Source organism: Corvus moneduloides, chromosome 17 (assembly GCF_009650955.1).
Source record: "Corvus moneduloides isolate bCorMon1 chromosome 17, bCorMon1.pri, whole genome shotgun sequence".
NCBI lineage: Eukaryota > Metazoa > Chordata > Aves > Passeriformes > Corvidae > Corvus > Corvus moneduloides.
The window spans coordinates 4,960,638-4,974,469 of record NC_045492.1 but is presented as its reverse complement, the minus strand read 5'-3'; the positions used below and the strand labels follow the sequence as shown (position 1 = coordinate 4,974,469).

Below are 13,832 nucleotides of genomic sequence, written 5' to 3'. Positions count from 1 at the left end.
AGTACTTGAAACCAACTTAAGGTCTTTTTTCTCTTATCTTTTTTACGTGTATCAAACAAACAAACAAACAAAAAAAACCAAACAAAAAACCCAAGGCAGATTCAATGAAAACTCAGAAAAAACTCAGAAAACATTTGAAAAATCAGAAGTCAAAATGAGATTAAATATTTCACGCCACACAAATACACGAGATTTTTCCTGCCAGCCTAACTACGTGAGGAACCAGCCCTGTGCTCTACCCTTTTTATCCCTCTTAGCTGTGTAAACTACTTAAAACTGGAGGGCACATGTCACTTACACTGACATGCAAATCATTACTGCTTTGTCTGCCAGGAAATTTGTGTAAACCAATGCTGAGTTCAGGTTCATTATATTGACATTTTTACCAACAAGTAAATTGAAAGGTTACATTGTTGACATACCAGATGTTATGCAAACTGCTTTTCAACCCATGGTTTTCATACATCTCTATAAATAAATAAATTAGACACTTACAAATGGTGTGTGAATCAATATATGGTAAATCACCAATTTATATACACATAGCAAAAACTACTGTGTGTAAACCCCATATTTCACACAATGTCAAAACCCCCTTTTCCACCCAGTACTTTTCATTTTCCTGAAAATAGCTGTCATCTATGTAAATGTTTTCCCTCAAGACCAACTGTTCTTCATGGTAAGAACAGTACACGGAAACCTGGGTGCCTGAATTAGCACATGGTGTTATCAATGGGAGTTAAGAATCCAAGTGAGAGTTAGGCTACAACACTGCTTTAAGGATTTGAGTTTATGTAGTGAACAGAGTAGATTTGCATGTGATAATTTCAGGAACACTCCTTTTTTTAATATGGATTTGCTCCAGTTTGGATTTAGCCTTGGGATATTTTGACCCCCTCCTTCTGCATTTTTTTCTCCCTTGACTCAAATAACAAAAATGAGCAAAATGCTATTTGTCCAATGAGATACTCATGTGAGACTGTTCTCCCTTCTTGGTGATGCAAATGACCTTGGAAATCCAGCCTCTATGAAGTACATGAGGCTCAGAACAAAATCACAAGGGTTTATACTGTGATTTTAAAATGGTGCCTCACTCCCTTGGTTTCAGGACTAAAACCAAGAGGGCCTGACCCCAGCTTAGCTTACAGAGGACTTCAGGTACCTCAAGCTCCACTACTCCAGCAGAGAAAATGGTGTTTGGTCCTTGTTTTGTCTCCCACTGAGATCATTATTTCTCTAGAAGTCCCCTGCAGTACCTGTGATTTCTTGCCATGCCCAGTTTCCAATGTATGAATTTATCGTGGTGTAAATCAGGGCAAAACAGACTGATATCCTAAATCTCCAGCTGCAGAGAAACAAGTTTTATTGGAATGATGGTGCTGCCTTCTGCTAGTTGCCTCATCTCCTGATCAGAGCAATGTCATAACAAATCAGCTTTTCTGTAGGACCTTATATACATTCAACATACAGACAGAGAATGGTCTCAATACACTTCAAAAGACTCCTCCAAGCTGGAAGAAGCCTTGATCAATGCAGACCCTTCTCAACCAGCTGTGACACAGGACTGTATCTTTCCCACTTTATAATTCTTTGCTGAGTGCTCATACTGAAATTGTTTCATAACCACATGAATTTGGAGTTTTCATTTCGCCCTTGGAAGAAATGTAGAGCCTGGCACACTGACAAGTATAACAGTGTGTAAAAGCACAATTAACTTATGCTCCCACCCCATTTTTTTACATTTCTAAGGAAGCCCTGCGATTTCAGAGTGATTGTTTTCACTTCAGAGCCAGCAGCACACGCTCACTTCATCAGCAGTGCCGTGCAAAGCCAGCACGTTCGGCCACCGGCACGAGCCCCTGGCCCAGCGCTGGGCGAGAGAGCTCACAGCACATCCTGCTCCTTCCCCCAGCAACAGGCGTCCCTAACCAGGGAAATGGTAATTAGAAAGGCCACGTGGAGTTAAATACAGTGATAACACACTTAGGCACCATAATCCCTAGTTTTTTTCTTAGTACAACCAACTTTTTCATTTCAAAATGTGGATTTGTCTATACATAAACAAATAGCACCTTAGAGACTAAAGATCAAACAAAGTTTTTCAGTATGTTTAAGTCAGGTTATGCCCACGGATGCTGAAGCTATCTGCTTGCCAAGTATTTTGAGATCTTGAATTCTCATGTTGATGAAACAGACAGCTAAAAAGAAAATGGTTTCAGTCACTCCATGTTAAGATCCCAACACTACAAATGTTCATGAACTTTGGTATTTACCTGCTTTCCAAAGACAGCTTGGGAGAGCAGAGTAATTGTAAATGTTTGCAGAATATGGCCCCTTTTTTCTGACAATGACGAGCCCTGTGACTGAGACAGAGCAGCGTGTGAAAGTGGAGCTTATTAAGGCAAGAAACTTTCTAATTAGTTTGAGGCTGTTGAATGAGCAAGGCTGAAGATCCCTGTGCTGAACATGGGTGCTGTATCAAACCACTGCTTTGAATTCGGTTCCCTGATGACTTCAGCTTGCTGCCACTTGCTTCCCCAAGGTCTCAATGACACTATGTAGAGCATCTCACTAGCATTTCATCTTCTTCCTGATGAGTGTAGACTCCAAAAACTCTTTGTTGATCTCCCAATACACCTTAGTATTTGCCTATTTTCCTTTTAGTCACGGTGGTAGGGACCTGTCTTTGGCAGCTACATGTAGATATCTCACTAGTAGGTGGTGCTAACACAGATCAGAGAAGCTTTCAGATTTAACCACCCTCATATTTGCCTCAATAATCTCAAGCCAAAAAAAAACCCCAAACCAAACCTCCAAAGTTCATCTGTCTGAAATTCTCTTAGAGTTTGCTTTAGATATGCACCAGACTTGTCTCTTCTAAGGGAAAATACTTTAAAACCACTATCAAGCTGACTGTCACTTCAGAACCACCATCCCTTGGATCATGAACGGCGCGAGGCTCCAGCCAGGTCTCCCGTTTCCAGCAGCATTCGATAGCACTGCACATGCTTTGCCTTTAGCACCAATCCCATACAGACATTCTGCCAGACACAATCATCTCTAGCTAGCCTGGCAACTTGCAAACTCTCCCAGGCACATGGTCTGGAGAGCCTGGCTGTTACAAGAGGAACGTGCAGCTGCAGAGCAATGGATAAAATTGCACCTAAAAGCAGAACAAAACACCACCAGGCCCGAGCCTTTGCTAGCTCTCTTTCACAAGCCTGTGCCCAGATCTGTGCAGAGTTTTAAAACTCCATTTAAATACATGGATAAATCAATAAAAGTATTCTGCCACTCCCAAAAGTTGCAAGGGTCACAAATTAAGAGCAAAACACACGTATATTCACGGGAAAGGCAAAGAGGACTGGATAGTTTTATACTGTGATGCTTTGCTCTGTGGATTCTGATTATTTTTTAAAAACGGATTGTTCATTTTTAATGGAGATCTAATGAAACACCCTTAAGCCGTCCGGTGGTTTGCATCTATGGTTAGCAAGCCAAATACCAGCATGTTTTGTTTCACAAGTAGCATTAGAGATAAGAGAGGGTAAGATCGTGCCCTGGTTTTACTAGGCTGTAAGAGGCACTTAGGGGCCATACAGTCTCCTGCTTGGCTGCCTAAAGCCCACTCTGGTCATTAAATAATGTGAAAGGCTTATAATACCAGCTGGTGACTAATCTATTCCCTTTGTACAAATGTTTTACATTTGTCACTATAACCACTGCAGAGAGACAGCTCTGCTCTCCTGAAGGCTGAATCTTGCCCAGAATTCTTTTTATTTACTCAAAACTGCACCCTTACAAGTCACCACTTGCCAAATATTATCACATCATGATGAGAGCTTACAATCTGTAGTAGGTATAATCAAAAGACTGTAGTCACAGGATCTTTATGATATCAAGGTAACATAAAACATTCAGCAGTAAGAAGGAGTGGGAAAGGTGTTAAAGAAACTCTTTCTTTAAACTACTTGAAACCACACTTTCCAACAGAAGTTCTCCTCAGTCTGCAAATGGAAAAGAACCCCTCAGTTTTGTGTGCAGTGAAAAAAATAATAAAAACAAACCAGTAGAGCACTGGGAGTAGAGATGCACCACAGACGCACCACAGCTAAAGTTCTCTATTGTTCAAGTCACAACTGAGGTCTGTCAGACACTGACTCTGCTTTCCAGACACATGGGTTCATTTTTTCCCATATTTCATGGTTTTAACAGATCACATATGAATTGCACATGAGAAGCACATGCACCAAACATGTCTCTCTGTTGGTTCAGTGCCTCTTCCCTCTTATTAAAGAAATAATATTGCATTCTTGGACATCCCAGGACATCCATGGGTCATCCTAGGTGAATGGCAAATTATTTCACTGAATGACTTCTCCAAATGAGTTTGTGACTTACACAGTGAGGTACAGCCCAACAGTGAGTGTGAACCTGGACTTGACCCTGATATCCTGGAGAAGGACCAGCAGCCTTCATGTTCTAAAGAAATTTTAATTGCTCACCTTCCACTCTATGTGGTCGTTTATATCTTTTCTACTGGCCTACTTCCAAGTAAAGGTCCAACTATTAACCTTGCTTCCAGCACTTTAACTGCACTTCTCGGGAATATCAGCCACACACTGTCCCATCTAATTCAGAGAATACAGATTCCCTTTTTCCTCAGACCCTTTGCCTTCCTGGCAGCAGTATGGACACTTTCATATTATAACCCCTTAAAAAGTTAAAATTTCCAAGTAACAGATGATGACGCTTTTCTTCTACTTGTGAAGGTCAGCTTAGGACCAAAGAATAGTACAGCCCTTGTCTTGAGTGAAGCCATGTCCTGTCTTTGCTAGTATCTTAGTATATTCAGGAAGGGAGGAGAGACAAGATTGATGCCTAGAGCTGCTCGAAGTGTTAAAGCAAAGATTTCACCAAAATCTCATTTCTCATCAACCAAAATGTTCCTCAGCTCAGTGTAAGTTGCTGCAAAATCTAGATGTTTAAAATACCCCTCTCAAACTATAAAACATTTAAATGTTTAGTTTTCAAGTTTTCAGAAGGAAATATCTTCATTTTTCATTAATAGTTTTAAACACTGATTTTTTTTTTTTAATTTCAAGCTTAAATAAAATTGAATTAACAAAACCAATTAAATGAACAAAAATTAAATTCAATTTCCCATTTAACCCCGGAAGGAACTGACAGCTTTTCAGTTCACACACTTTTTAAAGACAGATTGTTTTGAATGCACTCAAAATTTTCTTCACAAAAAAGTTTTCTGCTTGTTTTCAGAACTGTCAGAACATAAAAAAACATGGCTGCACCAGTAAGTTCCATGACTGTGAAGGACACAGGCTCATGTATCCTCCAACAGCTGTATTCCATCTACTTCTCCTACTGCAGCTTTAGTTTCCTATTGGTTTGGCAACCCCGAAGGTCCAGAATATCTGTGGACAACATTAGGCACGAGTACATAGGTAGAATTTAGTCTGCCTGAAAACAGCAGTGAGTTCATGGACATTTTCCATCTCCTGCTGGTCTTCCGGGAATGGTGCCACTCTAACCTACCTCTTCCTCCTACCTCTGTGCAGGACTCTGTTCCAATAGTACACTTGGGCTCTGCAAATGCATAAATGTGCCACAGTGGTGCCAAGGAAGAAGCCAGGACTGGCATTAGGTGAAGGGAAGGAGAATCTTGCCAAGGGAAAAGAAACCTAGAAGTGATGAGTCCATTCTCAGAAAGAGAGCGCTGAGATGAGGTGGGATGGGATGCTCTGGTGACAAAAGGAGATGTGACTCACAGGAAAGTCACATGAAATATAAACGTGTTGCCCAATGCTCCCTGCTGTGTCCGGGGATGGCTAATTTCTCACAGAGGTATCACCAGGAGGAAACTCTGCTGGCTGTGTGTGGTCACCTCTTCCCTGAAATCCAGAATTAGAGACTGAAAGAGGAACTGAACAAGATTCTGTGAAATCTGTCCTTTTTCCCAAACCTTTCCTAATGTTGCACTCTTTGCATCAAGCTCAGCTATGGAGCTCTCTTTTGTGACTTACACTCAATATCTATTATCATCATCAATTGGTCCCAAATTGAGAACTCCTCTGGAATAAATCTGTTGGAAAAATAAATGCCAAATCACATTCTGTCCAAGAAGCTTAATATCTAAATGTAGGACAAGAGAGAGACAGAGACAAACAAACAAGAAATAAAAGAGATCTAAAAGAGAACAACTGTGATAAGCAGGAGTCCCAGCACATCGTGTTCCCTGGCATTGCCAGCTCCCTTTGTAGGCATCATGGCAGGGGAAAACTTTATTCTCTTGGTCCAAAAATAACATATATTTTAAAAGTCTTGTTATAAATCTGGTTTGATCAGACATGGGATCTCTGGAATGAGAATAAACACAGGCTATCTTACCAGACAAATAACTCATTGGATGTTTATCTTTGAGCTGTTTTTCCCAAACAGTTTTATAATCTACACACACACATATTTAATTGTATGCTTTACATGAAATGGCATTCATGCTGTGCCTTAGCCTCATCATGAAAATACATTTTCTGGATAATTGAGACATTTTTATAAAAAAAAGATTTTGTGACTTGTAGTGGACCTGATCTTGTAGCAGTTTCTGGCTTATGAGGTTATGGGGATCAGGCCTGTGCTGCACCTCCTGTGTTATGAAGCAAAGACCTTTCTCATATTAAAATAGGTTGAATTAAAGAAGTCAACAAAGAACCACAAATGACGCCATCAAAAATTATTTCTAAGATAATTCAGCCCAAACTAAAGTTGGTGGAAATACTCCAAATAACATCAGTAGAGGCAAGTCCTAAATATAGCACAGAAAATTTTATAAAACAGAAGTGTTGGCGTGTTTTATTTACACAGCAGAACTATAATTTTTAAATTCTTTGAAATATTCATATGCAAGGTCCAGTCAAAGTGAAGGCTCTGTCTCTACCTGAATCACTCCTAGAACTCGATGTGACTTGGTCTGTTCCCATACATAGGAAGCGCTGATACTCCAGACACAGGGGAAGAGGTAAATTTAATCTATTCAGTGCCTTTCTCATCCAAGGCAAGAGTGGAATTACAGGGGAGGAAATGAGGCGAGCCTCAGCTCAGCTTGCTGGCAAGAGCATCTCAGGCTGTGTGGGGTAGGAGACGGGAAAGCAAAGAGGCCTCCTGAGGTTAAACAGCCACCAACAAATTACTGACCTCCCTCAAACTGGAGGAAGCAGCGAAGAGAGGGATTTGAAGGGAGACTGAAATTCCTGCTCAAATTAGCAAAAGGATGATGCAGTTTAGATGTTACCTTTTCCACTGGGCAATACCTGTGGGCACAACACACAGCACCCTCAGGCACAGGGTGGAATTGCTGGGGCTGTCCTGTGCAGGGCCAGGACCTGCACATTGATGATCCTTGTGTATCCCTTCCAACTCAGGGTATTTTATGATTCTATAATTTATGATAACACGGTGCAGAGAAATCCAAAGACATCTCAAATTTTTTAACTTAGGTCTGCAGATAGATATAGATCTAAAAACCTTCACCTGGCACTGCAGTGAGCAGAGGCTATTTTCAAAAAGTACAGTGGCTCCCACCCACAATGGAACCTCCAGCACCAAAACCTTTATTGGAGATTTTAGTTTAATTCTCCATAACCTGTAGCTCAGGACACTAAACCATTTTCCTCTATGTAACCTATCCAAACCTGGCTCTGAATAGCAGTGAATTAAAGTGTTTACCATCAAATAATAAGAGTTTGGTGGCGGAAATAAGCTGCCAGTAGCATTGATGAGGCCTCAATCAGGCAGAATTTAGCAGGGCTACCAGCGTTGCCCAAGGCAGGCTGGAAAAAGGACTGTCTGACCACTGCTTCCCTGGGGACCTCCAGGGAAATGAGATGTATCTCATGAGCTTCTCAATCAGCAGAAATTGGAAGAAAAACAAATAAAACAGTTGGTGGTCTCAACTGTGTTTCTTGTGGGCAGTCACCCATGTTGCAAAAGCTTTGCTTGTGATGGGCACTAATTGCTCTCCCTTGTGAGAGATCTTAGTCAAGAAGTCAGAAGTGAAATTAGAACAGAGAGTAAAGGTCAGGGTGACAAAAGCATTTAGGTGCCTTGCCCCAAACAAGGAGCTTGAACATCCAGCAGAACCAATGGGAAGGCTGGTCCCTACGTAGGAAAAGCGACCTGGACTCACCTGATCCACATTTAATCAAATTTAGGTAATCACTAAGTTGCTGTTTCAAGTTTTTCTACAAAGGAGGAAGAAAGGCATCTCCAAAATCAGATCAGAGCTTCTATGGGACACACAGCTTCCCTGAAGGTGCCCATTTCAAACATCAATAGAAAGAAAGATCAGCCCTAAAACCTCAGGAAACTGCCCAATCTGAGGTGTCCTGAACCTTGGCCTGTGTATCTACACCACTCTGCAGACCAACCCTGATTGTAGGATCTCTCTCACCTCATCCTACTGCCTAAAATACAAGTGTTGAGTTTAAGCTGGTCTTCCTCATGCTCCCTGTTGGGAACCACTTCTCCATTGACCTAGATGGACCTTCCACCAAAATTTGAGGCTTTGAGCTTCTTCAAACTGAACTTGGTGTTTGCTCTCCTCTGCATGGTCTGTGAATGAACCTCAGAGCTGTTCCCAGGTTGGAGAGGAAGACCTTGAATTTTGGACTTGAGATCTTGATTTCTGAATCATCAGTGAGTTATCAGAAGGTGCCAGACTGAGAGAGGTACACAACCTCTCTGCCATGAAACTCATGGAGAAGTGTACAAAGCAGTGTGAAAAAGCAGTTCTGAAACTGCACATTTTCAAAGAAACTAGATGAAACAGGCAGTGATTCTCAAACCCAAATGTTAGTTCTCTAATCAGAAAGCAGGTCACTGTGTGTTTCTCATGAAGAATATATTTGTGGTAAACCATATAGATGCAGTTTCTAAATCAAATAGAGTATTTTCATTTCTAGTGAGCTCAGTACATACGTATGTCTTTTTCAGTTAAAAAAGTGTTTTTAATTGCATATCTAATCTTATTTTCAATAATTAACATATAACTTTGCTTATAGAATTGAGATTTTTAGAAAAAAAATTGTAGGAAATACAATTTCTTCATGTTTATCCTCTGAGGCCCATATGTATTTAAGAACAGATCCTAGATATTCTTCTCATTACAGAGATATCCTCAAAACTTAATTTTAAGGAGTTCCCAATCAGAATCTTGATCTTGAGGGATCATGGGGAGCTGGCAGAAGGTTCTCATGAAAGACACTGTGAAATGGTGCATACCTGATGGCAAGAAAGGGATATTTGGTGTGATGTGGACAAGCCCTTTGAGTCATCGCTGCAGCTTTTCCCCTCTGAATGTGAGGCATAATCCTAGGTTTTATTCTTCTGTGTGTCCCCTGCAGGAATAATGTAGAGTGGCAAATCTCCAGGCAAGCAAATTAAAAATTGGGCTATGTCACACAATGTCAGAGGCTACAAAGAAACAGAAAACAGAATCAAATTAAATATTAACAGTCAGATTAGATATGACAAAACTGGTAATAGGGAATTTTATTGAAATCAGTTTAATATTTCTAAGAAGATATCTCCTTGGTATCTGGTGGGGATGATTTTCTAATGTGATATTTCAATGCTCAGAAATGCCAAATGTTTAAAAAGTCACCGATGGTGGTGTTTCAGTGGAAAATGTTGACATTTTTTCACTTGAACATCACTGATTCTTGGGGAATATTTTATTCTACAAAAGCTTTCCAAGACTTAGCCAAGTCTACATGCTACTCTCGAAAGGAGAGTAGAAGGGGAAGGGAGACATTCTTAGAAGAGCAAACAGGGTTTAGGATAACAGGAGCGACTTGATGCTGAGTGGGAAGGTGAGTTTGTGCAGTAACTGCTCTGATCTGAAATGTAATGTCCAACCCCATCTCCTTTTTAACTTCAGCTCAGAGCGAGTGTCAGATCCCAATGTAAACTTTCCCATCTGTGTTATTCTATTTACTGAAAGGGAAAGGGATTAGTATGTGTACTTGTCACATCTTTTGACCTGTTGCACACTGAGACTCAAGGTAATGTTAAAGCAAACAGCATTCTTCTCCCTCTGCCAGGATAAGCAGGGCACAGGGGTGGCGTTTTGTGAGAAGAAAAGAAAGCCAGACCACGTAAAACAAAGTATGTACCCTGTGCAAAAATAAATCTTGGACGTTGAAGATTTCCAAAGGGTATACCTTAAACGGGGTGAGAGAGAGAGAGAGAGAAAATATTTGAGAGGAAAGTTCCCTTCCCTGCCAAGCACCAGATGGAGGGCCTTCCCACGGAAATAGCTGCAGAAGACAGATCGCTGACAGAAACCTCTGCCAAGAGAAGGGGGTCCCACTCACTGTGCTGGTAAAAGCTCAGTGGAAGAGAACAGAATCCTCTGCCTAAAACTCGTGCTCCAGAGCAGGGGGGTTGGAGAGTGGCACAGCACCCTTTAACAGCGTGGCCCACCCCACAAAGGAGCACAGGTTTTGGAAGGATTGTATGCTTTGGGGCTTCGTTCCTTCTTTCCATACAGATCCTGGTTTTGCCCTCACTGTGAGTTTGTAGAGCACATGTGCACACACACACAGATGTGCCTAATGGCAACAATAATCTGCTTTGCCTCTCCCTTCCTCTGCATTTTATTTCCACAAGGCCTTTGCCATGATTGGGACAAGATGAAGTGTTGGATGCTGACACTGATAGAGAATCCATTTGGGGATAGAGGGTTTAATGAAGCTGTGCACCAAAAATCTCTTTTTCAAACATTTCAGTTAACTTGGCACTAAATTATTCATAGAAGAAGAAACTGAGGGCTTTCTGCTCCTTCTGCTTTTTTCCTGGATGTCTCTGATTCCTTTGTAAAAGTCCATAGGAGTGCATGCACTTTGTGAAAGAAGAAAACAAACTCATCATGTCCAGGACAAACCAGTCAGTTCAGCAATGAGAAAAAAGGCAATTAAGTGTAGTGCTATCACAGAGAGCCAAAGGAATGGGACAGGATGACCTGGGCACAGTGTGTTATGAGAGAGGCTCTTCCAAGCAGGCCTAGCAGGTATGCCCTGCTACCTCAACATTTGAACGAGATTAAATTATATTACTGTTATGGCCAAGGCTTGAGCATCTGATATCAACAGAGTAGACAATTAATACGAAATATTAGCCACAACTGAGGCCCAGTTCCACTTTTGGATGGTTTTCCCTGCTTACAGTGCAAGAACAACATCAACAAATTAAATTGAGTCCAGCAGTAGACTATCAAGATAGCAAAACACATGAGGAAGAGATGAGGGAGGTGAATATTTTCAGCCTGAAAAACCTAAGTTAAAAAAGGGACTTTAACTGGTGTGTTCTACTACTGATAGACAGCTACACAGGAGATTGAGTCCAACTTTTCTCAGATACAGTGAAAGGATAAAAGGCACCGATCACAAGTTGCAACAAGACAAATTCCTACTTCATTAAAAAATAAATTGAAAGGAGGACAGTTAAGTTCTGGAATAGGTTGCATAAAAAGATGGTAAAACACCTAACCTGGCAGATTTTTATAACTTGACAGAACATGGCCCTGAGAAACCTTAGCTACCTTTGAAGTTGGCCCTCTTTTAAGCAGGGGCAAGATGATCTACAAATGCCAGTTTCAATGTGAACTAGTCCATGATTCTGAGAGTACCAATTATAATTTTTGCATTGATACAGACAATCACCTTCTGAAATCCCCATCTCCTACCTCAACCCTAATGTCCTCCTCTAAATGAAAACTTTTTCTTTTCACTCCTACAAACCAGAAAAGCTTTTCTGGAAATAGAGAATGCACCACCTGCCCTTTGTGCCTTCATGGCAGGGTTTTTAATTCTCTGTGAGCATCAACATCATCACCATCTATGACAAAGAGGTCACCAGAAAACAGTGCAACAATATTAGCAAAAAATTCCCTTGAAACACAGAGCATTTCCTCTCACTGGCAGAGCCATAACAGTAGGAGTCTATAGAGAAGACAACTAAGGGTGACATGCAACTTTCCTGCAGTGACAATTAGGGGTATCAAAATGAATTTCTTAGGGAGAGACAAAGAAGAATTTCCTGATTTTCCCTGGATCATTTTAAAAGGAAATATTTAGCAAAACATTAGGCAAAGCTGGGTTAAAGCTATAGAGAAACTCAAGGGAGATGGCGCATGGAGTGCAGGGAGTAACACTGAGCTTGTCCTGTGTTGTGGGGTACCAAATGAGAACCCAGACACTACTGCTGGGATCCGTCACCGTGGCTAATGGTGTTCCCAGAGCAGGTATTAGCGCCTCTCTAGAAAGACTACTGAACCAAAGTCTGTGGCAGGCTGTTATAATAAATGCAACCATTTCAGTGCTGTGATTGGAAATGTTTACAGGATGATATTTTGTCAAGACAAAGAAGGCATTTTTGGGAGGCCATGTGGCCTGGGTCATTGGTTTGCTGAAAGATAGAAAGCGGTAAGAGCCCTGACACTTAGACTTAGTCTTATCCCTTTTCATGACTGGAAGGACCCAGGCTGTGTTATCCCAAATTTCCTCATGCAGCAGCATTACCTCCTCATTTTCTTCTCAGTTCCTGAATCATCTTTATGGACTTGTCTCAGAGCAGTACATAAACTGCCCCATCCACAGGCTAAGGCTCCATATGCTGTGCAAGCACAGGATGCAACCTTGACACCACTTCCATGGTGCCATCCTTCCAGAAGAGACATATACAGTGGTATTTGTACAAATTTATAGCCTGATACCTCTAAAATGACATTTTCTAAGTTCATTGTAAATGCACTGGCTGACAGAATAATTCCAAACACGGTCTTGACAATATCTGTGCAGAAGTTCCTGGATTTATCTATCTCTGATATTAGGTATTAAGAGGTCTAATTACCCAAAGCTGGATATGAACGTGCCTGGGTTCTAGGCTTGATATTCACACAAACAGACTGTCCTTTTTAATCAAGTAAATGGCTTTTTTATAGCTGTGTCTAATAAAGTACATGTAAATATGCATGCACATAAATACAGAAACACACACACATGTTTTTGTACTCCAGATAAAGAGGAGCAGGGATACTCCAGATAAAGAGGAGCAGGGAAAAACACATCAGGGCCCTGTTTCACATCACAAATTTCCAGTCTCCTGAAACAGACAGACAATACATGTTTTCTCCAGGATTATTCAATCTGTGTACCAAGTCAGTGGCTTTAAAAAGACACCCAAAAGTTCAACAGAACTTACTAGGACTGCTCAGCAGATTTCCAGTCTAGTTCTGTACTGGACAAATGAGCTGCCTAACACACTTTAAACCTTAGATAAATTTCTGCTGATTTTTTTTTTTTAATTCTGTCTGAAAAGAATATTAGTTCAAGGACCAAGTATTTGTAGCCCATTTAGTGGTGTTCTGACACCAAAATGCCGATATTTCCACTACCAGGGCTGAAAGGCTGAAGGATGCACACACCTGAGTGCACACAGATAGGCACACACCCCCCCCAACCCTGCCCTGCTCTGCCTGCAAGAGACACCTGATGATTTGTCCTTATTTAGTAGGAGCAAAGTAAAAGGAAAACATGGTGTGGGACATTTTAATGCTTTAAGCATTTCTATTTACTCATTTAAATAATGTTGCAGTTTCATAAATCAGGATTGTTCAATACCTTCTTTTTCATTGTCTATTTAATTTAACCACAGTTTATGTCTTCAAATTCTCACTAACAATTCTTATCATCTGCTTTAGGTCATAGCTGGTGGGGTCTGAGGTCTGTACAGAATGGTGACATTTCTGATAAGAATAT

The 13,832-nt window shown here is 40.9% G+C and overlaps 1 long non-coding RNA gene across 8 annotated transcripts in view; it reads right to left on the bottom strand.

Moving 5' to 3' along the window:
• The window catches only part of LOC116452392, a 132,248-nt gene that overhangs the window by 5,466 nt on the left and 112,950 nt on the right, over positions 1 to 13,832 (bottom strand). For all 8 annotated transcript variants that reach the window (XR_004243478.1, XR_004243479.1, XR_004243480.1 and 5 more), the window contains one exon: positions 9,295 to 9,486. This is a non-coding gene — a long non-coding RNA (uncharacterized LOC116452392). The remainder of the gene's footprint in view (positions 1 to 9,294; positions 9,487 to 13,832) is intronic.